The 27,975-nt window shown below is 44.6% G+C and overlaps 1 long non-coding RNA gene across 1 annotated transcript; it reads left to right on the plus strand.

The window, feature by feature from the left end:
- Positions 1 to 1,059: 1,059 nt before the first annotated feature.
- On the plus strand, positions 1,060 to 8,386 carry LOC131484077 (uncharacterized). The gene is made up of 3 exons (XR_009248001.1): positions 1,060 to 1,254; positions 2,267 to 2,327; positions 7,775 to 8,386. It is a non-coding gene; the product is annotated as an uncharacterized LOC131484077 (long non-coding RNA).
- Positions 8,387 to 27,975: the final 19,589 nt, after the last annotated feature.

A 27,975-nucleotide genomic window follows, 5' to 3' on the forward strand; every position in this document is an offset into this window, starting at 1 on the left:
TGGGGCAGTAGCGTCACCTGACCCGGGATCTGCTAAGGATGCCGAAGTACGCTTCAGGGTGTGCCGGTCCCAAGTCACCGGGTGGAGTGCTCTGAGTTGAGAGTTTCAGTCATGGTGTTTCTGAGAATTGGTAACCCCGCCCATGACATCACTATTTAGAGCAAGCTTTCTCAACCTCAGTATTAACACTGGGATTGGAGAATTTGCTGTGGGGGCTTTCCTGTGTGTGTAGGATGCTTAGTAGGGTCCCTGGCCAATACCCACTAGATACCAGCAGCACCCCCCACCCCCCACCAACATGCTAGCTATGACAACAAAAATATCTCCAGACGTTTCCAAACATCCCTTGGGGGAAGGAGCAAAATCTCCTCTGGTTGGGAACTACTGATTTGTAGTTCAGTGACCACACTCCAGGGCTGGGTCTCAGGAATGTGCCAGCTGGTCTGTTCCAGAGAATGGTCTGCCCTGCCTGCCTTTGTGGAGGGCGGGAAAGCCTTTGGCATTTGGGCAAGGTGTTCACAGGGAAGCCACGCCCAGACTCTCAGTGCTGTTCGGACCACAGGGGCCAACCAGCTTTCGCTACAGGTGTCTTCCCCATCAAAGCCGAGAGTTACTCACTTAGCCAATCCTTCTCTTGAGTAATTTCTCACTGTCACCACCTTGAAGAAAAGGAAAAGAAAATTAAGTCACAGGCATGTATCACAATGGTCATCAAATCAGGTCACAAAAGATTCCTTTTTCCTTTCTAGAACCTTCCTGTTCCCCCCCGCTGCCCCCCCCCCCCCGCCTCCTCATTTATGGAGAATGTTTTGACACCCCACTGCTTTCCAGGCATGATGTCAGGGACTGGCTACTCAAATCTAAAGTACGGGTGCCTTTTGTTGAGCTCATCTCAAAGAAAGAATGACAGAAAGAGTGATAAATGTTAATGGACTGCCACACCTAGTATTTCAAAAGTGCAGCAGAGAGGAGTCAGGGAGGTTCTCGGCGGGGCGGTGGGGGACGGGGGTGGTGGTGGTGATAATTTGGTTAACTCCTGAAAGGTGCCCACTTGTTCAGACAGCCAGCACAGGAAGTGGATCTCGGGGACGAGAACGGATTATTCAAAGACAGCGAGGCATGACCACGTGTGGTGTTTGGAAGGCTTCAAGAAGGTAGATGCGGCTGAAGTACAGTGAGGAGAGAGAGAGACTCAACCGGGGAGCAGATTAGGAAGGCCCCGGCCAGCTGCGGTAAGAAATTTGGGCTTTTCCTGTAAGTTCGACTGTTTTAGGCATGGGAGTTCCCCAGTTACTGGGTTCTGTGCTGATCTTGACTTCTCTGGGTGGTCCAGCCTTTCTTCCTCCCTTTAGGTCCAAGACCCGACCCTTTAGCTTCAGGTAAATACTACCCAGCCCTCCATTTCTCCCCCAGAGAAATGTCTCCACAATCTTACTTTCCTTTCTGTTTTTACCTCCGTAAAGCAGACTCCATAATTTCCATCAATCCACCTCCTAGAATCTTCACAACTCAGTTACCCTCCACTTTCTGCTTTTCACAATCCACAGGCCCCCCAAACCTCCTAGTTTTTAACCCAAATTCATTTCCCTTTCCCCACCAAAGTAACCAGAAAACCTTCCTTACGCCTACTAGAATATCACATTTAGAAGGTGTTAAAGATTCAAAGCCCCAGTTTCTGGGCACGATTCTTTTAATAAAGTTTCCTTCTCCTGGTGTGTATTAAAAAAAATGGATTCCTTAACCCTGAAGCTACTTCCAAAGAGCAAATACATGCTCACGCCATTGCCAGAGAAATTCTTCGGTAGCATCGTATAGCAGCTGGCTGAGAGCAAGACGCTGTAGGAAGTGGGCAGGTTCAGAGATGCCAGAGTGCAGGGAGAAAGGGAAAGGGGGAGAGAGAGAAGGCCATGGAGGCCGACCTTCCCCACATCATAATCTGCCTGGGCCTGGCTCGTTGCAAGCCTTTCTTTCCTTTAAGAAACACTGATGCGGGGTGAGACGCGGATCCATATTCTCATTCTGAACCCCGAACCCCACGTGTGCCACTCTGTTTATCCACCATCAGTACCACAAAGGCATACCCCACTGGTGTTCCAGCTTGTGAGGACGGTGGGAGTGTTGCAGAGAACAGGGTTGGGGATGCAAGAGGGGGAAAATGGCGTTTTATAGCCTTTGATAACTTGCGGCCTGATTTCTGAGGTCTTTCCCTTTATAGTTTCCCTGTAATTTTTATTTTTATACTTCCTTCCTTTCCTCAAAATGAAAGGAATTGGAGGAACGCGGCAGTTGAGAGGAAGCTGGATTTCAGAAGAAGAGTTTGCAAATATGTAAGTTTCTTTCTTTTTTGATACGAAAGTTTCTAAAATGTTATTAGTGGGGTGCCTGGCCGGCTCAGTTGGTTGAGCACCCGACTCTTGATTTCGGCTCAGGTCATGATCCCGGGATTGTGGGATCGAGTCCTGCACTGGGTTCTGTGCCGAGTGTGGAGCCTGCTTGGGAGTCTCTGTTCTCGCTCTCGCTCTCTTGCTCTCCCTGTGCCCCTCCCCCCATAAAAAAATACAAAAATAAACTGTTATTAGTAATTAGTACATCTTCCTACTTACTTGTACTTCCCAATTTCCATAATAATACTAAAGAAAAAACCATGGAGTGGACAGAAAGATGCATCCTAAATTATAAGGTAATGAAAGCAAAATTAGGGAGGGTCAAAAGCTGAGAAAGAAATCTAAAAAGGTATCAATGCTTTTGTTTCTTTCTCTGTTCTCCAGTGATATAGCTGAATCCAGGGACCCATGAAAAATCTGGGTAGGCTTTCACATCTCCCCCCTGGAGGTTATCTCCCCACTACTGGAGATAACAGTATAGGCCTTGCTGGGTTGGTTCCAGAAAGACAGGGTGGAGGACGGACCAGGTATCCGTGGAGGGCTGTTCCCCAAGGAGATCAGGGAAATCTCACTTGCCCTCCAGGTTGTCCCTGGCCTTCCAATCTGCCCTGATCCCCTCCTTTCACCCTCCACTCTGCCCTGACCCCCTCCCCCTCCCTCACCTGCGGATACCCAGCCTCTCTACTCACTCTTATCTTTCCAAGGGTAATTCTCTAATCATTTCTATCCCTTTGTGTTTTGATCAGCATTCTAATAGAATTCCTTGAGTTGGTTTTTGAATTTTTCTCTCCCCAAAATGTTCATGATATTATTCATTCTTTTGTTTGAGGTTTTTTTGTTTTTGTTTTTAAATTCAGAAACGCAAAGAAGTGACAAAGGAAACAGATAATGGATTCATCTAAATAGAATTTTGAAACTTCCCACTGTCAATTACCCCAATTCAAAAATTAGGTGGCTCAGTCAGTTAAGCTTCCGACTTCAGCCCAGGTCATGATCTTGCAGGTTCCTGAGTTGGACCCCCGCATGGGGGTCTGTGCTGACAGCTCGGAGCCTGGAGACTGCTTCGGATTCTGTGTCTCCCTCTCTCTCTTTGCCCCTGCCCTGCTCGCGCTGTCTCTCTGTCTCTCAAAAAATAAAAATAAACACCAAAAAACATTATTAGACCAATGGATACACTAGAAAAATGTATTTGCTATATGCCAGAGTGAAAAGATAGATATCTAATATTCATTAGTCATATATATATTTAGTGACTTACAAATATTAGTATATAGTATATATTAAAGTACATTAAGGGGGTGCCTGGGTGGCTCAGTCGGTTAAGCGTTCGACTTCGACTCAGGTCATGATCTCACAGTTCGTGGGTCCAAGCCCTGCATCAGGCTCTGTGCTGACAGCTTATAGCCCAGATCCTGCTTAGGTTTCTATGTCTCTCTCTCTCTCTGCCCCTCCCCTGTTCACACTCTGTCTCTCTCTCTCTCTCTCTCTCTCTCTCTCTCATAAATAAACAAACATTAATAAAGTACATTAAACTGTAAGCAGTAAGAGAATATCGCTGAACAGGAGCAAAAAAAGGGATTTAATAGGCAATTCGTAAAGGCAGTGCTAAGTCATAATGATCAACCATACTAATAATCATAGACACATCCACTGAGACCACTAAAAAAATGTTGAGGAAACTGGCATTCTCTTATATATTGGTAGAGGGAGGATCAAATAGTAACACTTTCTGGAAGGCAATTCAGTGTACAAACTCTTTGATCCAACAGTCTCAACCCCTGAACATAATCAAGGATGTATGTGCAAGAATGGGTGTTTGTATTCATCAAATTTAAAAAGGAAAAAACCTTAATGTCTAACCTTTAGAAACTGGTTTCAACTGCAACTTATAACAATAATTTGTAAGTTTATAAGTTATGCTTTACAATTTAAAAATCTTGCAGAAGAACACAGCCCTTGAGGAAATGTTCAAAATAAAGCACTAAGCATAAATGCTTAAATAGATACTTTTACATATGTGTACAAAAACTAGGGGGCGCCTGGGTGGCTCAGTCAGTTGAGCCTCTGACTCTTGATTTAGGCTCAGGTCATGACCTCAGAGTTTTGTGACTTTGAGCCCGGAGCACAGGCTCTGTGCTGGGCAGTGTGGAGCCTGCTTGGGATTCTCCCTCTCTCTCTGCCCCTCCCCTGCTTGCGCTGTCTCTGTCCCTCTCAAAATAAAAAAATAAACTTAAAAAAAAAATACTGGAAGAACATGCAGTTCACCCAAAATTAATACTGATTATCTCTGGGCATAAGATTAAAGACGTTTTTAGTTTTTGACTTTGTACTCTTCTATTATTTTCTGACTTTTCTAAAATTGTTTCAATTATGTATTACTTTTGTAATCGGGAAAGGAACGGGGGGCCCAAGTGGGTCAGTTGGTTAAGAGTCCGACTTTGGCTCAGGTCACGATCTCACAGTTCGTGAGACAGAGCCCCACATTGGGGTCTCTGCTGCCAGCATGGGCCTGCTTTGGATCCTCTGTCTCTCTCTAAAAAATAAATAAACACTAAAAAAGAAAGAAAAAGGAAGGAAGGAAGGAAGGAAGGAAGGAAGGAAGGAAGGAAGGAAGGAAAAGAAGAAAAGGAATGATACACACACACATATATAAATATATATTTTTTAAGCAAGGGAAAGCTGGCTTTGGTATAGAGAGGTGGAATGTTCTTGGAGAGTTAAAACCAAGTGGACCCTAGAGCCAGTTAGACATGAATACATGGCCTTACTTTTACTGGAAGTACGACTTACTCATACTAGAAGTAAGCCAGTTACTAACCCCATTTGTCTCACTTTTGTCCTGTCAAAATGGGGATAATAATGACTTTCATTGGGTTGTTATAAGAATTAAATGAGCCACTTCATTCAAAGCACTTAGAATAGTGCCTGGCCCAGCGCCAATGCTCAATAAATGGTAGTAACATTAATTAATGATGCTTTGTGGGAAAAATTTATACTTAATTTATACCAGGATAAATTTCAAAGAGACTAAATTAAATGTTATAACGGGAAAACATAAAAATTAAGGAAATATGGAGCTGAGGTAGGTTGAATGCCTCATATGATATCCCGAACGAAACCCAAGAAAAAGGATAGATATATTTGTCTGCATACAATCTTTTTTACAAGATTTTTTTTTAACTTTATTTATTTATTTTGAAAGAGAGAGAGACAGAAAGAGAATCAGTGGGGGAAGGGCAGAGAGAGAGGGAGAGAGAGAGAGAATCCCAAGCAGGCTCCACACAGTCAGCCCAGAGCCTGACGCAGGGCTTGAACTCACAAACTGCGAGATCACGACCTGAGCCGAAATCAAGCGTCAGATGCCTAACCGACTGAGCCACCCAGGCACCCCTACATACCATCTTCGATACGGAAAGAACTCATAATAAAGAAATGACAAAATGGAAAAAATATTTGTAATAGATAAGAGACAAAGGGTTATTCTCTCTGCCATCCAAAGAGATCTTCCAAATGGCTACCTGCCTAAATCTATCTTCCAGAATGATCTCTCTAATGCTAAATGACCACCTCATGGCCCTACTTATAAACCTGTGACGACACCTTAAAACCTACAAAATAAAACCCAAATGGCTTAGCATGGCACATGCCGTCTTCGGCAAGGTGGCCCCTCCCTCCTGCCTAAGCATCACCTGCCTTACATTCAATGTTGCAATAGTACTAAACTGCTAGCACTTTCCGCGCGCTCTGTGCTATCTAATGCCACTGCACCTTCTCATTCCTTCCACTAGAGTGCCCTTTCCCAGCTTCCTTATACCACCTCCTATGCTAGGCTGAATGGGGACCCCCAAGATTCAGCTTCTAGGACCTCGCAGCTTTAATTAAATCACAGATTGTGGCATGGGGAGATTATCCTGGATTATCTGGTGGTCACTAAATGCAATCACACAAGAGGGGAGTAGAAGATCTGACCACACGGGAGAAAAGGTGATGTGACGATCAGACAGAGAAAGGTTTGAAGATGCTACAAAGCTGTCCTTGGCAATGGTGGAAGGGGCCATGAGCCAAGGAACGAGAGAAATAAAGTTCTAGAAGCTGGCAATGGCCACATATGGATTCTCCCCAGGGCAGCCTTCTCAAAATCTTGGTTTTGACCCAGTGTTTCCGGCGTCTGACTCCCAGAACTGTAGGAGAATAAGTATGTATCACTTTAAGCTACCAGCTGTGTGGTTATTTGTTACGGCAGCCATGGAAAACTACCTACCCCTCCCTCCCCTTTCCCCTGCTGGGGCCGAGTGCCATTTCTCCTTGCACCCATCGCATCCACTGCATCTTTCCACTACATTGTAGGAATTGCATATTTCTCATTTCCCAACCAAGGCATATGCTTCTGGAAGGCAGGGACCATGTATTGTTTCCCTTTATATCTTTGGCAACTAGCCCAGTGCCTGGGGCATAACAGACACCTTGTAAAGATTTATTGAGTTGAACTCCCCAACAGGCTGAAAAGCAGGGCAAGGGGAGCACCGAGGTGGGAAAAATCCACTTTTAGGTCAAGAAGTTATTCCTCCTATGATCACCGTTTTCATTGCTCTAGGAAGGGGGGACCCAGCAGAGCCGAACAGGTTGTGTGGGAAATAGCACTCAAATTATAAACAACCAGAGTGCAGGACCTCTCCAGTGGAGAAAGAAAACTGTCCCAGAGGAAGATGATTACTTGAATGCATTTTGGTAGTGGGGTGCCTGGGTGGCTCGGTCAGTTAAGTGTCTGACTTTGGTTCAGGTCATGATCTCCGGGTTTGTGAGATTGAGACCTGTGACGGGCTCTGCGCTGACAGCTTGGAACCTGGAAGCTGCTTGGGATTCTCTGTCGCCCTCTCTCTCTACCCCTCCCTTGCTCTCTCTCTCAAAAATAAATAAATAAACATTTTTAAAACGGTGCATTTTGGTATGGCATTTTATAGGGAGCAATATTCCCAGGACAGCATTGGAATGTCACTGCTAGTCTATACCAACTGTGATTTTTCAGAAATTGCATCAGCACAGGTGGAAATTTTTCTGCAAATGGCATATAGTAAGGACTCTGAATCCGGGCAGTAACATCCTCAAACATATTCGCTAAGGAACGTGCAAACAAGATCAGCAGAACTTGGAAAAATCGGGGAAAGATTTCAGTCTAGAGGAAAAACTGTTCTCCTGGCCACACTGATTAAGGGTTTCCAGCAGCTCCCTAGTAAGGCAGAACTGGAAAAGTCTGTCTGAGTCCCGTTGTGGGCTAGATATAGTTAGATTGTGCTTCTTGTAGAGTAAAAACTGTATCAATTGTTATTACAAAATGTAATGTAAGAATGAGTTACGATCAACCCGTCTTTTGTTGCCTTTAGAAATTCTAGACTTAATGAACACTCTAAAATACATTATTGAAACTTACCTGGCCTGGACAGATCCTGACTCCTGTTGCCATCAGGAATCTGGTGATCCTGGTGAGTAAAATAAAGTAAGCAACTCCCTTTCCAGAAGGCACTTTCACGAGGCCATGCTCTGCCCGAGCGGGTTCCATGTTGTCAATATAGACCTCATGAGAGCTAGATAATTCTGTGTGTTGTGACCCAAATCATAACTGACTGTGTTAAAAGGCAAATGTGCAAATAATGAAAAAAATTCTGAACACAATACAATTGCTCAGACGAACTGAGAAAATCTGGCATTACAAAAATTAAAGGAAAGGGGGTGCCTGGGTGGCTCGGTTGGTTAAGCATCCATCCGACTCTTGGTTTCGGCTCAGGATATGATCTCGTGGTTTTGGGAGTTCGAGCCCCATGTCAGGCTCCGTGCTGACAGTGCGGACGGAGCCTGCTTGGGATTCTCTGTCTCCCTCTCTCTCTCTGTCTCTCCCCCACTCGCACTGTCTCTGTCTCTCTCAAAATAAACAAATAAAAAACGAAAACAAGAACAAAAGTTAAAGGAAAGGACAATACTAATAAAGTTCAGCTCTGATCACCGTGCCACAGTGTGTCAGTCAGGACTCGGTGTTGACACTTCTTCTTCCCCCGGGGGCCGCCTTCTCAGGTGACACAGCCTCTTGCCACCTACCACTTCTCTGGTGGAAACCAAATCCAAGTTCACCCTCTCTAAGAAGCGTACTGCCCTTCAGTGGTTTAGGACCATAAACACCCATCGCAGAAACGGGACTGGTAACGATGCCCAGTGCTGCACAGACTTAAAAAAACAAAACCAAAAAAACCCCAATTATTCAAATAGACGTGGAAAACCAGAAGAAAATTATGCTAATCATTTCATTAAGAGTTCGTGTTTACAAATAGGAAGCCCCTGCTGCAGACTTGGTGAGCTCTCTAAGGTGCCTAATGTGCTGTAGGCGCTCAACAGAAATTAAATTAACATATCAAGACGTTGAAGGGAAAAATGCATTTTTTTAGACGTAAGCGAACACAGCTGTGTTTGGGGTCTGTTGACTGTCTCAAGTTATTTTGAAAGTGTTTTGTTTTGGTAACACATTTGGCAAGTTCTCTTCCCCTTCATTTTTATACCCATGTATATTTAAGGGAGAATATAACCCATATGTTCCTGATTCAATTATACTTGACTCATCCCAGGATGGCTTTGTAAAAGCAATTTGAATGCCAAGAGCCTTGCAAGTTTCCTAACAAACTCTAAGGCTTTTGTGTTTTTGCAAGAACTCAGAAATTTACTTTTGTTCGTGTAAACGTCTGAGGCTTATTTTATTTTATTTTTTTAAAGGAAACACGTGGAGTTTCACTGATCACTGCATTAATGTACTTACTTACTTAGTTACAACCTGGCATGACGAGTGGCAAAATGATGACGTGTGCACGAAACGTTGATTATTTGGTATTGTTGTTACGTAACTGTCCAAAAAAGACATCGGCCTTGAAATTAGATCACTGCAGGAATTCTTAGCGAAGCTCTTGAAAGCTCTCTTCTTGGTCCAATTCGATGAAAAATGCTGAGCGTCGAGGAAGTACAGATTGCTCTGCTCTGATACCAGACAAGTCCAGGAATGTCTGGCCATCCCAAATGAATGGCCTCACCTGTTCCCCCTTCCAGTTCACAAGGGGGAACTTCAGGCATCGTGGCTGATTGTTGGACTAAGTGGGCACTTAGCCCAAAGGGAGCCTGCCAGAGTCTCTCTCCTGTTGACAGTCTGAATTTAGAGAATGAGAAAGAGAGCAAGAGAGAGAGAGAGAAGGAGGGAGAAAAAGAGGAGGGGGAAACACAGCAGGAAGATAAAAAGAAGGAGAACAGAGAGATTGGTTTAGTCTATTTGTGTGGCTTGTGTCTCTGTATCAGACAAACTCAAGGGCCAAGCGTGGGCATTTGACACAACAGGGTGTACACAGAGTAAGTCAAGAAGCTAGCGTACAAAACCGGATGAACTAGAAAATCAGTGTATATATTTAACAAGCAGTGTATTCTAGGATCTGAGAAATTCAGTATGCTATATTATACTCTGATAGATGGAAGCAACAGAGATGCTACTCTTGTCTTAAGGGAGTAGGAAGAAAGGATGGTCCACATTAATTGTGTTCAACATACAGGATAGACTTTGTCCCCAAAGTCTATCAGCATCCTGGTGTGTCGATGTGTTTGCCACCCTGGAAGCTCTCCAAACCTCTAAATTATTACTGGAGTTTTATGGAGGCATCCTCATGTAGGGCATGATCAATAATTAACTCCATTTCCAGCCCCTCTCTGCTCTCTGGAGGATGGGCGGGGGGCTGAGGATTCCAAGCCTTTAAACATGGTTTAGTTTTCCTGGTGACCCCCACCCCCCAGCCAGGAGCCCACCTTCAGCCACCTCAACAGAACAAAAGATGCTCCTTGAGGATCAGGATCGTCACCTAGGAATCCCTTAGGAGTTTACAAGGGTTTAAGGAGCCTTGTGTCAGGGATGGGTTCAAAGACCAAATATCAGAACAAGATCCCAGTGCTCTTATCACTTCAGAAACCACAAAGATTCCTGTGCCAGGAACCAAGGACAGACACCAATATATGTATTTTCAATAACTTTATGTATATGCCAACAATATGATATATAACATATCACATAATATATAACATATTCACACCTAAATACAAATTTGAATAAACAAGGAAGCTATGGATGAAATGTCTTATGTCTTTACCTAGGAGAATGAAAGGAAATGTTTAATAGAAATGTCCTTTTCTATTAAAGGAAATTAATAGCTAGATGAACACGGATCTCAGAAAGCCACACTTGAAGAAAGTTCTCATGACAAAGCCATGATACGTAACACACCAGGGTCCTACAAGAATTTACTGGCATGTTGCCACATACATAATAAGAATCTCTGAATGATCAGAGAGGTTCAAAAAGCACCCAACGGAGGCAAGTACTCTCAGTTTTTCTTTAAGAAGAGAAAGATTCCAGAAATGTAAAACCAATGTGCTTATGCTCAAATCCTGGTAACATTATGTAACAGGTTGTTAAAAAGTCCATTTGCAAACCTAAGAAAAGGAAGTAGTGTGGTGTAGCCACGATGGAAAGCAGGGTGGAGGTTCCTCAAAAAAATAAAAATAGAACTACCATATGATCCAGAAAATCCACTTCTGGGTGTTCTCTCAGAGGAAGCGAGAACAATAATGGGAAAAGCTATATGCATTCCTGTGGTCATTGTAGCATTGCTTACAATAGCCAAGGCATGGAAGCAACCTAGATGTCCATGGATGGATGAGCAGATGACAAAGAAAATGTGAGGGGCGCCCGGGTGGCTCAGTTGGTTGAGCATCTGACTCTTGATTTTGGCTCAGGTCATTATCTCATAGTCTGTGAGATCGAGTCCCGCGTCTGGCTCTGTGCTGTCAGCTTGGAGCCTGCTTGGGATTCTCTCTCTCTGCCCCTCCCCTGCTCATGCTATCTCTTTCTCTCACTCACTCTCTCTCAAAAATAAATAAATAAACATAAAAAATAAAAATAAAACCAAACTGTGATACACACAGACACTGGACTATTACTCAGCCATAAAAAGAAGGAAGTCTTGCCATTTGGGACAACACACTCGGACTTTGAGGGCGAAACCAGTCAGACAGAGAAAAAAAAATGCTATGATCTCACTTACATATGGAATCTTAAAAAATTCCAAAAAACAAAAAACAAGCTCATAGATGTAGAAAATAGATTGATGGTTGCTGGAAGCGGGAGGTGGGGGGTGGGCGTAATGGGTGTAGGGATGAAAAGTTACAAAATTCCAGTTATGAAATAAAGTAAGTCGTTGGGTGCAATATACAGCATGGGGGCTACAGATAATAATATTGTATTGCATATTTGGAGTTGCCAAGAGAGAAGACCTTAAAAATTCCCATCACAAGAAAAAAATGTAACTATGTATGGTAGGGGATGCTAAGTAGACACATTGTGGTGATTGTTTTCACAACATACAGAAGTATCAGATCACTATGTTGTAGACCTGAAACCAATATAATGTTATGTGTCAATTATACCTCAATTAAAAAAAAAAAAAAAAAAGGAAGGAGGGATCGCAAAGTTGTAGACAGCACAGAGTGTGAATTATCCTCTCACTTTATGACAGAATCATGTTCCAAACGAAGAGTGGACCAAGTCTAATCCTGAAAATGATGGGAGATTGGCGTCAAAGTTTGCATATGATTTCAAAACCAATTGCACAGGGAGAGACATGGATGGGAAAAATCGGGAGTCCGTGGTGAGTTGTGGCATGCAGAACAGGAAGCAACTAATATTTACCATGCTCTTTGGAGCTCAGCGGGTGCCTTGGGCACTGTGTCCCGCTGGAGGGGCCGTGTTTTAAGAACAGTGACAAATCTTAAGCCAGACGCTGCTAATTATAGTTATCATCTCATGAAGTGCTCCCCAAACTGGGAAAGGATTTGTTATTATTACTCCCATTTTACAGGTGAGACAAGTGAGGAATGAAAAGATTAAATAGCTTGCCCAGGTCACAAGGAGTGGATGACAGGGTCGTAGGTTGAAAGAAAACAGGCTGAGGGGCACCTGGGTGGCGCAGTCGGTTAAGCGTCCGACTTCAGCCAGGTCACGATCTCGCCGTCCGTGAGTTCGAGCCCCGCGTCAGGCTCTGGGCTGATGGCTCGGAGCCTGGAGCCTGTTTCCGATTCTGTGTCTCCCTGTCTCTCTGCCCCTCCCCCGTTCATGCTCTGTCTCTCTCTGTCCCAAAAATAAATAAAAAATGTTGAAAAAAAAAATTAAAAAAAAAAAAAAAGAAAAAAGAAAACAGACTGAGCCCAAAGTCCACTTGCCTGTGTGGAAATATTCAAACAAACGCTGTCGCATAGCACCGTTGTCCAGGATGCTTCTTTCCTTCAGAGGGACGTCGATGTACATTCTTTGAAAGCATATTTTAATAACTCTGAGAATTATGAATTGGAAAGTTTGAAAGAATATGTTCCGAGATGCTACCAGGATTTAACACCGATTACTGGGATTAGAGGATATTTTTGCTTTTTCTTTAAACTTTTCAGGGCACCTGCGTGGCTCAGTCGGCTAAGCGGCAGACTTCGGCTCAGGTCATGATCTCACAGTCCGTGAGTTCCAGCCCCGCATCGGGCTCTGTGCTGACAGCTCGGAGCCTGGAGCCTGCTTCACATTCTGTGGCTCCTCTCTCTCTGCCCCTCCCCCGTTCATGCTCTGTCTCTCTCTGTCTCAAAAATAAATAGACGTTAAAAAAAAATTAAACTTTTCTATACTTGGTAATTTTTTTTTTTTTACAGTGAACATATAATAATAATGTTGTAATTAGAAGGAAACTCTTGAGCTGTTTCCTTCTGAGCAAGGAAGAGGACCTGTGAATCTGTGTGCAAAAAAGTGAAAAAATGGCTTCTACATGGTTCAGGGGGTGTTGAATAGGCTTTACATGCAGAAATTATAAAAATGGTTTCCCAGAATCTGATTTTTTTCTGAAAAATTTTAATGACCTTCCCTTTACACACAGTTGTTTTTTAAGTCATTACATTGAAGAAGCAGAACCCATGGGGTGCAATATGGAGAGACTTTTATTCTCCTCCACTCCCCTACCCCCCACCGCCTGCTCACCCATTTTGTGGGGTTATTTGTGGGTCCTTCAGAGCCCTCCTGGTCTCAGTGGGCATCTCTCATCAGTCGTTCTCTGAGATTTAAGCAAAAATACCTCCTCTGCGTCTCTGATTCTGGGGGAACAGTTCCACTCTCCTCTGCTGAGATCTCCTGACGCCTCCAGGTCGCCTTGTCCTACAGGAAGGACTTAACCCCAGCGCCCCGGTTCTCCAGAACGGTGCCCATCTGACCCACCGAAAACGCTTACCTTTAACCCGCCACTAGATGGCGCACAGTCACTTCCCAAACACACTTCTCCCCGCAGCCAGGGGCCGGTTCAGCCACACACTTGTTTACAGATCATCTTTGAAGCATCATACATCAGACACCATGTGCATGGAACCAGTGCCAGACTTCCCATCCGGGACGTTCACAGCACATCGATAAATAACCCCCAGAGAAATCTCGCCTAATCTCCAGCTGCACATAGTTTACACCCTCGAGATGGGATCTGGATTAAAGTAACTAAACTGGTTCTAAATATCAGGTTTACAAGTTCTGGCTGGGTAAGGCAGCACCTCACTTTCCCAAGCGGCAGTGGTTAGCACCTATCTTTTTGGGGTCTCTGTAGAAACAAAGACTGAACATGAACTGTTCCATGAAGATTCCCATACCTATTGGGGCACTTGGGTGGCTCAGTTGGTTAAGCCGTCCAACTCTTGATTTTGGCTCAGGTCGTGATCTTATGGTTCATGAGATCAAGCCCCAGGTCGGTTCCGAGCTGACAGCACAGATCCTGCTTGACATTCTCTCTCTGCCCCTCCCCCACTCATGTGCATGTGTGCACATGCTCTCTCTCTCTGTCTCAAAATAAAGAAGCTTAAAAAAAGATTTACATACATAGAATCGTGCGTTGTGTCATTCTTCGTGTGGAAAGGGAACGGAAAGAGGGAGGGAGAGATGGAAAACAGATAGGACTTTATGTTTTTCTGAGCATCTATTATGTGCCTGCCACTATGCCTGGCCCTCTGAAATACACCTATGGGGGGTGCTATTCTTCCAGAGTTTAAAAATAAGTTTGCAACAGAAGTTCATGGAGGTGAGGGAACTGGCATAAGATTCCACAGCTCAGACCGGGCACTGGGTCCAGGTGACTCTAAAATGCCATGTTTTCTCTACTATAACTATACTTCCTTTCTTGCCTATATCATGATCAATTACTAGTCTATTTGGCAAACCAACGACCCATGTTTTTAAAATTCATAAAAGACCAGAATATTATTTGAAAATTTTAAAAAGGGAATGGGGACTCCTTTTAAATACAAAAGGCTGGAGGAATCATTGATCCTTTCTACCCTGTTGCAGGAGGCCTATACTGAGGCTAATCCTGTAAGGTCCTGCTCCTCAAAAGTCATTTGCAACAGAGTTGCCCAGAACTTGTTACAAATGCAAATTCCAGAATTGACTGTTATGTTGGTTTCCTATTGTTGCCTGTAGCAAATGACCACAGATTTAGTGGCTTCAAAGAACAGAAATTTATTGTCTTGCAGTTCTGGAGGTCAGAAGTCTAAAAAGGATCAGGCAGGGGGCACACCTTTTGGACCATCTAGGAGAGAATCTGTTTCCTCACCTGTTCCAGCTTCTAGAGGCCTCTGGCTTTCCTTGGTTCACTGGCCTCATCATTCTGACCTCGGCTTCTGTGTCACATCTCCTCTGACTCTGGAGCTCCTGCCTCCCTCCTTCACTTACAAGAGCCCTTGTGAGTACGTTAGGGACACCCAGATAATGCAGGATCACCTTCTCTTCTCAAGGTGCTCGATTTCATCACATCTGCAAAGTCTCTTTGCCACATAAGGAAACATATTGACAGGATGGAGGGATTAAGATGTGGACATCTTTAAGAGACCGTTATTTTGCCCACTACAATGCCTTAGGGATTCCTTTTCAGAATTTGTTTTAATGTTTACTTATTTTTGAGAGAGAGAGAGAGAGAGAGAGAGCATGCAGATGAGGGGCAGAGAGAGATGGGGACAGAGGACCTGAAGTGGCCTCTGCACTGACAGCACAAAGCCTGATGTGGGGCTCGAACTCAAAAACTGTGAGATCATGACCTGAGCCAAAGTCAGAAACTTAACTGAGCCACCCAGGTGTCCCTCTGTTCCAGAGGTTTGATGTGGGGCCCAGGATTCGTCACCTGACAAGCCCCTAATGGTTGTCACACTGAAGTTTGAGAACCATTGCTGTGAATGGATACATAGCCTCTTTGTTTTTTGAGATTTTTTTTTTTTTAAGTAATCTGTACACCCAGCGTGGAACTTGAACTCTCAACTCATGCTCTTCAGACTGAGATGGCCAGGCAGCCTCATATCTTGTCTAAAAACATTTTTTAGTTTATTTATTTTTGAGAGAGAGAGAGGGGGTGGGGGAGGGACAGAGATACAGGGAGACACAATCCGAAGCAGGCTCCAGGCTCTGAGCTGTCAGCACAAAGCCCGACGAAGGGCTCTAAACCCACAAACTGTGAGATCATGACCTGAGCTGAAGTCAGACGCTTAACCGACTGAGCCACCCAGGTGCCCCTCATACCCTGGTTTTAAAGGCGAGCATCCTAGGACATCTTATATCTTCCTCAACAACCTATTTTAAATTTAAGTGTGTTTTATCAAAATTAGCAATTAAAAGAATTTAAAGTATGCCCTTGCCCTTATCTAATGTTCTTTTTTTAAATGTGTATTTATTTATTTAGAGAGAGCGAATGAGTGGCGGGGGGGGGGGGGGGGAGGGGGGGCAGAGACAGAGGGAAAGAGAAAGAGAAAGAATCCCAATCAGGCTCTATGCTGTTGGTGCAGAGCCTGATGTGGGGCTCAAACTCATGAACCGTGAGATCATTACCTGAACCAAAATCAAGAGTCAGAGACTCAACCAACTGAGACACTGAGACAACCAAGCATCCCCCTAATCTAATGTTCTAATGTCAGATTCTTTGATGGTGTTTTAAAACTTCTTGTTTTGTTTTCAACGCCCTGAACCATCTACTTTTTCTTCCTACTGGAGGCTTCCACTATTTATTTTACTTTCTCCCCACTAACATTTTTTTTCATAATAAGGGACACCAAAATAAGCCAGCTGTAAGCGGTGAAAGCAGGATTCCTTACTAAGATTTCACAGCAGACTTTAATTATTTACAATATTGTGGTTAAGAACATCAACTTTATGGCCAAATAGCCTTGGTTTGAATTCCGGATCCACCCTTTACAGGCTGTTTAACCTTGCAGTTGTGTAATCTGTGTCTAGATTTTCTCACCTATGAAATGAGGATAGTCCCCATCTCAAGAGCCTTGTGAGTATCACATGTGTTAATTACACGCACGTTACATGAGTTACTGCTGGGAAGTACTCACACATGGTACATACTCGATCAACGTAGCTATTGTTCTTATTCTTGAATAATAATATGGCTCCCCATGTTTGTGTCTCTTTGTACATTCAGTGCTAGGCTTTAGGGGTTAGGGTATGTGCCCTCACACACTAATCTTTGTCTTTACGAATAGCCAAGGAGAGAGAATAAATGGCATAGGTAGCCTGTGTTTGTTGGAGGGGCAACAAAAAAGAAACTTCATTTTCTCTGTGGGGCTTCAGCTGCCTAACATGACAGGTGCCCAGAGAGAGTGAATTACGTGGTCGTAAAGACTTGGGGGATGTGCGATGTGGTCCCGTAAGGAAGGACTCTCCTGTTGGAAGGAGGAAGGGGACGCCATGAGACACTGGTCACTCTCAATTGAAGGTCAGGGGTCAGAGCCATTGCATCCTGTCAGTGGGAGCTCCAGAGGGACACTTAAAGGGGAAGGTTGCAGCTGTCAGGGTTTGAGCAGGAAAGGGATGGCACATTCAAACTGGGAGAGTTTTAGGAACATTTAATAAAGGGACGAAGGTGGTGAGGAGTAGGGGGACCAGGGATCAGTAACAGCAGGGTTGGTTTTACTACCTGTTAGCCTGAAGGAGCCAGGGAAGGGAGCAGAAACAGCTAGAAGTGTGGAAGGGGCTCCGGGCCAGCTTGCAGCCCACCCACGGCCCCCTCCGGGGAGGAAGTGGGGCGAGAAAAACCCTGACCTCATTCCCTTCCCTCTGATCTCCTGCTGGGGCCCTCAGAGCCACCCCCCAGCTGGCCTCTGTAGCATGGCCTCAGGTCTGCCTCTGGGGCTCAAAGCAGGGCCCGAGGGCTGGAGAGCAGGTGGTTAGAGGGGGAGGCGAGCGGAAGCTGTCCAGGACAAGAGGTGTTTTCACTCCTTGAGAGGTGTTGCTGCCCCAAGCTCTGTGCCCTGTGAGTTGGCATGCGAGCCCCAGGGAGAGGTGGTGGGGGAGTGTTAATCCAAGGGCTAACCAGCGGGGAGCCCGCTCTTTGAGAAATGCAGAAAGTGCCAAATATGCCCCAGTGGGACAATTGACGGGGCTCCTGTGGGTTTGCCGTGTTTCAGGGAGGGTCGTGCTTGGAGTGGTGCTTAACCCTCAGGCCGGGCCGAGTCCTTGGGAGCACAGAGCTCTTGTGGGGAGCCACACACAGTATTTCACCGTTGTTATGAAAAGCCCTTTGCTGACAAACTACGGTGCCTGGATGTGAAGGAGCATTGAAAGGCCCTCCTCGAGGGTGTTCTTAGATCTCCAGGCAGAAGTTGGGGCCCGAGCCAGGGTCCTTATACTGTAGGCCCACCTGGGCCAACAGCTACACTTTTTTATTACATTATATCCAGATGTTTAGAGTGCTCTGAGGGAAGAAACATTATTCTTGGGAGCTTAAAAATTTCGGATGTGCAGACAGAAAGCACCTACAGAAAAAGAGCAAGGAAGAGGGGGGTGGGGGATGGGCAAAATGGGTGAAGTGAGTTAAAAGGTACAAACCCCCAGCTATAAAATGAATAAGTCCTGGGGATGTAATGTCGAACACGGTTATTATGGTTAGCAATACCGTTTTGAATATTTGAAAGTTGCCAAGAGTAAATCTTAAAAATTTTCGTAACACGCGCATACATTTCTAACTATGTGTGGTGATTAACTAGACTTATTGTAGTGATCGTTTTACAAAGTACACAAATATCGAACTGTTAAGTTGTTATCGTAAAGCTATGTATTAATTATATGATTATATCTAAATGTTTAAAATAACAAGAAAGAAGAAAAAAAGATTTTGTTTTGTTCTTTAGAGAGAGAGAACACGAGTGGGGGAGAAGGGCAAAGGAAGAGAGAATCTTACGCAGGCTCACGCGGGGCTTGATCCTACAACCCTGGGATCATGACCTGAGCTGAAATAAAGAGTTGGATGCTCAACCAACTGATCCACCCAGGCACCCTAAAAATAAAAGGCTTTAACCTAGAAAAAGAATGGAGCAATTTTGGAATCTGGGTGGAACAGACAGTTGTTAGCGGCACAAACCTGCAGAATAGTGATGTCAAGGGGTAAAAGAATCACCAATGTCAGAAAACACTTCCCCCTTTGCATCCTGCCTCTTCTGTCTACTTTCCACCCAGCAGTGAGAGTAGTCTTCAAAAAATACAAAACTGCATGCATCACCCGTCTGCTTAGAAACACTCAGTAGCTTTCCACGGAGCCTTGGATAACACCCAGACCCCTCACTCTGCCTGAAGTCCCTGGATGATGTCTCCCATACTTGCTGCTTCTTCCCTATGTGTCTCCTGCACTCTGCCTTTGCTCTCTGTACCCGTCGATATTCACCATCCCATTCCTAAAACCGCATGCTCCTGACGGCAAGGTGTCTCCTTCTGTCTGGACCGCCGCACTATTTCCTTCACCAGTCGCCACGGAGCTGGATCCTTCCCTGGCTACTTGATCTAAAGTAGGTGGCCCTCTGTCTCGGTGCCCAATCTGCTTCCTTTGTAGGATGCATCCCAATGTGTTGTTTTGATTTGCTTGTTTACTTGTGTGTTGTCTGCCTTTCCCACGAGCGCCGTGAGGGCAGGGTTTGTTTCTTGTGGAATCTCTATTCCCCATGGAATTGATGGTTAGGTAGGTGGATGGTTGGACAGGTGGACGGATGGCCCTGTCTTCTAAAATCTAGTCTTTGATTCTTCCGCTTGCACTGGAAAACTGCATTCTTTGACGTAGGATTTGTTGGGCATTTGCTCTGCCATGGCCCGCTAAAAATTTCGTGGCATTTCACAACTGGAGAGAAACCAAAACAATTAGAGATAAAGCAGGAAGTGGCTGGAGACAGAAGAGAGGTGACATTTATTCATTCCTGAATAGTGATTCCAGAAATAACAGTTGGGAACTTGTTTTAGGAATTTAAGATTTGCTTCGCCAAAACGTAGAAGATCAAAAGCCTACTTTCCTTGTAAGAGAAATCGTAGATGACCTTCTTTTTTTTTTTTTTTTTTTTTTTTTTTCAACGTTTATTTATTTTTGGGACAGAGAGAGACAGAGCATGAACGGGGGAGGGACAGAGAGAGAGGGAGACACAGAATCGGAAACAGGCTCCAGGCTCTGAGCCATCAGCCCAGAGCCTGACGCGGGGCTCGAACTCACGGACCGTGAGATTGTGACCTGGCTGAAGTCGGACGCTTAACCGACTGCGCCACCCAGGCGCCCCCAAATGACCTTCTGTGTGCACGTACATGCGTACATGTACAGCCTGCATGCACACAAATAACGGAAGCATTGGAGGCTCACAGAAATTCTGCCTGGTGCTTTTGTAGAAACAGAATTTTCCCTCTTTGCAAAAAAAGCTAAAACAATTTCAGGCCAATCTGGAAAATCTGTTTTCATCTAAAACCTCTTAGAGCACTTTCGCAAGGATTTATGATGTCTGAGAAATTTTATACCTCGAGACACTGAAAGCCAAGATGGACAAAAATTAGAAGGAGTGGTTGGAAAGAATTCTACCTCTATATACTATTCCACCCCCAAATTTGTTATTTAATATGGGCCTAGGAAAATATGCAAGGGAGAAAACCCTCTTTTTACCTGACTATAGAATTTACAGCAAGGTGGTCCTGCAGAGGGGAAAAAAGGCCTATGACACAAAAAGCCATGGACTGGGGGGTGCCTGGGTGGCTCAGTTGGTTGAGCACCCGACTTTGGCTCAGGTCATGATCTCGCGGTCAGTTGAGGTCAAGCCCTGCATCGGGCTCTGTGCTGACAGCTCAGAGCCTGGAGCCTGCTTTGGATTCTGTCTCCCTCCCACTCTGCCCCTCCCCTGCTCACGCTCTGTCCTCTCTGTCTCTCAAAAATGAATAAAAGTTAAAAAAAAAAAATTAAAAAGAAAAAAGCCACGGACCTGGACAGGGAATGGGGGAGAGGATTGGATATCAATAGAGGGAAGGCCAGTGAGAGCCCTGCTGGAAGAGGGCTTTGCATTGTGGGTAAGATCATTCTGGCTTTGGCTTCCTACTAGTCTGGGTTCAAGTCCACACACAGTGACCTACTAACTGTGTAAGCTTGTTCCTTATTCTCTCTGACTCTCGGTTTCCCGATATGTAAAATTGGAATGATAATGAGGCATATTTTTAATATTGCTATCGTGGGGATTACGTGAAAAACCAGTGCTCATAAAACCCTTAGAATAGTACGCATATGAAGTATCCCTTACTGGGAACCCAGCAAGGGCCACTATTATAATTGAACGCAGCACTATTGAGAAGAAAAATATTGTGATCCATATATGTAATTTAATTTTTCTTCTGGTGGCCACACTAAAAAAAAAAAAAAAAATGGAAGCGATGATGTTAATGTTAATAATGTTTTAATTCAATATATCCAAAATAGTATCACTTTAATGTAAGATCAATATAGATAACTAGCAAGATATTTTATAGTCTTTGTTTCGTGAGAAGCCTTTGAAATCCAGTTACAGCGCAGCTCACTTCAGACTGGCCTCACTTCAAATGCATAACAGCCACCTGTGGCTGGGGGCTGCTGTATCGGACAGCACAGGTCTAACTTCTGTCCCTGAATCCTGTAGAATGAACCTAATTGCACAGAACTCCTTTTTGACGGTCACAAATTAAGATTCCAGCTGGAAAATCTCTTCACACCCTGCCACCAATCCCATTTTATAGGAAAGTAGCAGACACAACCCCGTTGGGTATAAAGGCGCCGTAATTTTCTTGGTTTGACTCATCCTCCCTATGTGCCATTCTCGCCTCTCTGGAAACGCTAATGTCAATGCTGTGAAACTAGGTCCTGGAGGACTTTGTTGCCACTCAGGGGTCTTAGAGCGCACCGTTTATTGACTCAAAACTCATTCCAGTATTGAGAGGCTGAATTGTAAGGCTAGGAACTGAGATAAAAGGACTCCGCGCCTTCCTTCTTCAAGTTTACTGTGGTCTGAGGCAGGAGATGAGAACAGAGAAGGGGTAGGGGTGGGGGGGCTCTAAGTATCCCACCTTCTTTCCCATGGATCTTGGTGGGGAACCAGCAGATGGCAGCCTGCTACAATAAGTTCTAGCCCCTCGATCCGGGAGAAGAGAACCTAAAAATATCAGTCCCGCATATTTGCCGAGAAAGGCATTGGTTAACGTTTGGGGTCGGCCTGGAGTTTTTGAGATAATTCTAGGACTGTGGTGATGATATCACGGTTAAGGCAGAGGTGCGTATTCCAACATAATTCTCTGTCTTCCCGGCCTCCCTTCCGTGCTTAAGATCTTCTGAACTACTTTTTGGATTATTTTTCGCTTTCAACTGAAAGGCTTATTTACATAATGGGAATCCTAGAATTCAAATACACGTGGAATAATATACGTTTCCCGTCATTAATCAATACTGATTGCTTTTCTCCTGTTTCTTCCGTACTGTTAACTGTGTGTAAACCTTTAAAAATGTTTCACTTGTGTATTGAGTGTCACTGAGGAACGCTTGTTTTGCAAAATCTGACACTTTGTTGAGCAACGTTCACGTTAGGCAAGGTTTTGAATTCCGTGCAGTAAAGCCATGGCTTCTTCGTTTTCCATAATTAAATGACTTTGCTGAGAGTGTGGCTCCTTAGAAGGATGCATGAGGATTAAAAACCAGCATATCAAAGATCAGATGCCTGATTACAGTTAAGTGAAACTCGAAATAATCACTTATGCGGGTCTGGTTTTCTTCCGGGCGAAAAGCTTTGGTTTATTTCAACATAATAAAACAATTAGATAGTTAGATGATTTCAATGGATCGTTATTTTTGGCAAACTGATAAGCAGAGAGTACACACGTGCTTCCTTAAAGAGTTGTTTTAATAGCAGCATTGGGGGAAATTAGCCAGTGAAAACTAGTTACTTTCCATTAAAAAGTAGAAGAATGAAGGATTCTTTTTTGTGTGTATATTATGGTCTCTCATTAACTTCTTTTCTTCTAGTGAGCACATTAAATATCAGCTGGGCATCTACTTAGTGAAAGGCTCTGTGCCGAGTATCAGGCATAGGAATCTGGTCCTTTCTCCAAAGCTTACATTGCAGTGGGGTTTACTAGAGGATATGGCCTTGAAAGTGGATGTTGTTGGGGCGACCGGGCGGTTCAGTTGGTTTAGTGTCCAAATCTTGATGTTGGCTCAGGTCATGATCTCGTAGTCATGAGATTGAGCCTCCTGTCAGGCTCCTGAGCTTAGAGTCTGCGTAAGATTCTCTCTCTCTCCCTCTCGTGTTAATTAATTAATGAATCAATTGATTTTAAATGTCTAAAAAAAATGGATGTTGTTTATCAGTTCACGATGAATACAAGCGTTGACTCACTATGTTGTGCCCATGAAACTAGTATAATATAGCATGTCAATTACACTTCAAAGAAATAAAAATATTTATATCCATTTCAATATATTATATGATTCCACTTATATGAGATACCTAGATTAGGCATTAGATTCAGAGATAGAAGGGTGGTTGCCAGGGGCTGGGAGGAAGCGTGGAGTGGGGGTTATTGTTTAATGGGTACAGGGTTTCCGTTTGAAATGATGACAGGTTCTGGGAATGGATATAGTGACGGTTGTCCAACAATATGAATGTCGTTAATGCCACTGAACTATATACTTCAAAATGGTTGCAACGGCAAATCGTGTATGATACATGTTTTACCACACACGCACCAAAGGGGGGGTAGAAACTATAATCCTTCACAGGGATTTCTGGGCAAAAGGAACAGTGTAACCAAAGGCTCCAGGGGCAGAAAAGATTGGAGGGGGGGATATTTTTTTGGCAGAAACCGTCAAACCTCAGAAAGACTCCCAGGTGCCTTATGGGAAATTTGGGCAACATGAACGGAGGGAGTGTTGGAGCAGGTATGGAAGCGAGGGCGCGAGGCAGTAGCGTCTGGGGTCAGTGTGAGCGGTGAGGGAGGTCAAGTCATGCTATCTCCGGGACCCAGGGGCCTTAGGTGGGTCGGGCAATTCAAGGAGGTCCGATTCAGTGTGCTGGCAAATTTAGTTGGGAGTCCAAGGTAGAAGTCAAGAGGCTGGGCAGGATCCAACCTAAATCTGGCCCAAGTTGTGCAGAGCACGAGGTCATCATGACTGGGGGGGAAATATGCAGAACGGAGGGAGACAAAGAGCAGAGCAAGCCCACACACGGGGCTCAGAGCTAACCTGGGAGAGTTGGCACAGCTGAGGCTCACTCCAGGCTCCCTGGCTCCCAACACTGCAGAAGGCTGAGGGATGTGCCAGGACAGCGCTCGGGAGCCCGGGAAATCTGACCAGACCGGCGGACGCTGGCCACCGGGAAGCAGGAGCTAATTCCAAACCAGCCCAGAAGCTGGGCTCAGGCTGCTGATGCCCTTGGGTCAGGGTTCCCGTGGGAGCTGGGGAGAGCTACAGAAGAACGAGGCAGAGGGAGTGATATGGGGCTGATTGGCTCACTGGAAACATAAAAGGAAAACAAGGAAGAAAAGACTGCAGAGAAGGTTAGGGCCAGACGGTGGACAAATTTCATGTCGGACTAGATAGTTTGAATTAAATTCTATGAGTAACAGGAAGACAGAAAACTCCTGAATAGGGAAGTCGTATAAAGAAACCTTGGTCTTAAGAAGGTTAATCTCGCACGTCCCATGGTTTTACAGATAAGAGTCACTGTATCAGTGGGAGACCACAGCCAGAACAGGAGTGCGGGATGGAACGGAAGATACAGGTGTCTCAGAAATGCACAAGCGACTTTGTTGTTGTTGGGGGAGGGACATATGTTGCGACTAGATTTTCCATTTTTCAATGTGTTGCAGTGAAATGAATTTTAAAATTCATTTATGTTTTTAAAATTTTTCTAATGTGTATTTACTTTGAGAGAGAGAGAGAGAGAGCGTGCATGTGCATGTATGCAAGTGGGGGAGGGGCAGAGACAGAGGAAGAGAGAGAGTCCCAAGCAGGCTCTGAAAAGTCAGCACAGAGCCCTACGAGGGGATCAATCCCACACACTGTGAGATCATGACCTGAGCTGAAATCAAAAGTCGGACACTTAACTGACTGAGCCACCCAGGCACGCTGAATTTTAAAACTCATTTAAAAATGAAATGTAAGGTCGCCTGGGTGGCTCAGGAGGTTAAGCGTCCAACTTCAGCTCAGGTCATGATCTCAGGGTTTGTGAGTTCGAGGCCCACATCGGGCTCTTTGCTGTCACCACAGAGCCTGCTTTGTGCCCCTCCGCAACTCATGTTTTCTCTCTCTCTCTTCAAAAATAAATAAACATTGAAAACAATGAAATGTAAAATGTATTATGCATTAACAACATATTGCATTTGTAATATGTTTCCGTTGTAAACATTACACTCATAATAGGAAATTTGGAAAATCAGAAAAGTGGAAGGTAGAAAGTAAAGTTGCTCTCATTCCAGCCTGCACCCAGGATTATATTTCCTTCTAGTCTTTTTTTCTATACCTAGTTGTTTAGATCTTGGTTTGCTTGTTTGCTTCCCACAGCTGTGATCCCATTACGTATTTTTTGTATCCATTTTTCGTTTGTCGTGTGGTGGGAAGTGGCAGAGTAGAGTGGTGAGGAGTACAGACTCTAGAACTGGCTGGCTGGTTTCAAGTCTCAGCATCTGCCACTTGCTGACTGTGTGACATTAGCCTCTCTGTGCCTCAGTTTCCATAGCTATAAAATGGTAGCAATCATAGTAACAATTTCATAGCACTGTTATGAGGATTAAGTGAATTAACAGGTGGAAAGCCCTCAGCATTGCCACGTAGTAATTCTTGCATGTGTTAGGTACTTTACCCCGTTGTTATAAACACGTGTGAAATATCTGAGGCTTTCAAGATGGAAAGTAGGGAAATTCACAAAGAACGGTGATGTCATTAACAGGTGTAGGAAGCCAGGAAGAGTGGTTTGGAAGATGGCAAGGAATATATGTGGCTTTAATTGTATGGGGCTGGAGTTACAGGCAAAAAGAAGGGTGGAAATATGTAGGAGAGCTTGGAGATGCAATACAGAAGCCCCAAGGAGAGTTATGACCAGATGTTATGGATTTGGAAGACATCTTCCTTTGGTGACTTCATAGTATAGGAAAAAATCAGATCACTAAAGGAAAGAAAACGTGGTGAGGACAAAACTTTGGAGAGTGGGCATATTTATGTATTTATGTATGTATTTATTTATTTTTAGAGACCGAGAGAGAAAGAGAGTGCACTTTCGAGCGGGAGAGAAGTCAGGGAGAGGGAGAGAGAGAAAATCGTAAGCAGGCTCCATACTGTCGGTGCAGAGCCCAATGTGGGGCTTGATCCCACAACCCTGGGATCATGACCTGAGCTGAAATCAGGAGTCAGACGTCCAACCGACGGAGCCGCTCAGGTGCCCCAGAGAATGTGCACACTTAAAGAATGAAAGAAGGGAGGAGGAGAACCAGGAAAAGTCAAAGAACACGTACAGAATTAGAGGGGGAAACCAGAAAGATGGGAGAAGGAAGGTTGTGTCAAATGTGTTTTTCATGGAAGCCAAATTTTCCTTGATGTGGCTGAGATGCGTCTTGGGGCAGCATAACAGAGAGATGGCTTTCCAGAGTCCTAGGTGGGCGGTTGGTGGTGCTGGGGGTGGGGGGCATTCCTCCAAGATCCTTGCCTTCTTACGGGATGGAGCCCAGAAAGGGAGCCATGAGGACACAGGTCTGCCCAGCCCTTTCTTCTCACCTGCCTCTCCTTGATGACCCCTAAGTCCTACTCTCTCTTCTGTGACTCCGCTTCCCTGGAACGCTGTGAAACCTGATGATGACGAAGGCTTTCCCTGCACAATAGAATTCGAAGAATTGACCTCTGAGCCTGCTTGATGAAAGAAATGTAATCAGTTGAGGTGGGGAGGAATAAAGGCTATCTTCTTGTTGCATGATTGTGTTTTGCATGTCAGAAGATGATTATGCCTCTCCTTTAGGAATTGCTACATTCCTGTGCTAACGATCCTAATTTCCTCCCAAATTTACAGACACCTCAGGACAAGAACAGCAAAGGTCTGTGTACTGAGCGGGGCAAAAAGAAAGCAGAGGTGCCTGGGTGGCTCAGTCGGTTGAATGCCTGACTTTGGCTCAGGTCGCGCTCTTAGGGTTCGTGAGCTCGAGCCCCACATTGGGTTCACTGATGTCAGTTCAGAGCCTGCTTCGGCTCCTCTGTCCACCTCTCTCTCTCTGCCGCCCCCCACCCCTCCCACCTCAAAATAAATAAGACATTAGAAAAGAAAAAGAAAGCATGTGAATTTCACAACAGAGCCCTGTTCCTTATTTTAAAAAGGTACAAGAAGGGTGTACAAAGAGGCATGAAACGGTCTCAGGAGGTGCGGGAGAAAGGGACAGGTGCAGGGGCAAGGCTTGAAAAGAGTGACAGTTGTTGAGCAAATGTAGAGAAGACTGAAAATACATCACACAGAAGTTTTGATGTGGAAAGGAGGATGATGGAAGGAGTTCATGTAAGATGACTTCAGTCAAGGGCACAGACAGACATACTGGCAAAGTGCATGAACTCTGGGGACAGACAGTCTGGTTCAAATGCCAGTTCAGCCACGGTGTAGCTGTGAGACCTCGAGAAAGTTCCTTCGTCTCTCCGCGAAAAAAACATAACGATGGCGTTATGATATCTGCCTGACAGGCTTATCACAAGAGTAAATGCATTACTATGCCTATGTGTTAACTCTTTTCAGTCTAGATAATCAGACTAAAGTGTGCCCAAGAATGTTTAAACGTCCGATGACCAAGGCAGAAGAAAATCCATTTTGTAACTGTTGACAGCGATTTGGGCAGCCAGACATGCAGCACCGGGAGCGCCTGCTTTATTTTTCTTCTTTCTCCTTGTGCCTCTAGAGCTATTATAGTGATCAGCCTTCCACCCACTAAAAATGTAAGTCATCAGAGAACAGGGACTTTGGCTGGTTTTGCTCATGATAAACACAGTAAGTGTACAAGTAAATAACTAATTAAAAATACATTACCTTACAGGGAAGCTTGTTCAAAATTGAACCTGAGTTTCACAAGTCATGGTGTGGCTTGGGAAAGGAGGGTTGCGGATGGAAACGGAAGTGGAGACACAGGAAGGGCTGAAGCGGGAGGGGTCTGAGTGGGGGAAACAGGGTGGTTGAAAGAAAG

This window comes from Neofelis nebulosa, chromosome 8 (genome assembly GCF_028018385.1).
Source record: "Neofelis nebulosa isolate mNeoNeb1 chromosome 8, mNeoNeb1.pri, whole genome shotgun sequence".
In the NCBI taxonomy this organism is placed as follows: Eukaryota; Metazoa; Chordata; class Mammalia; order Carnivora; family Felidae; genus Neofelis; species Neofelis nebulosa.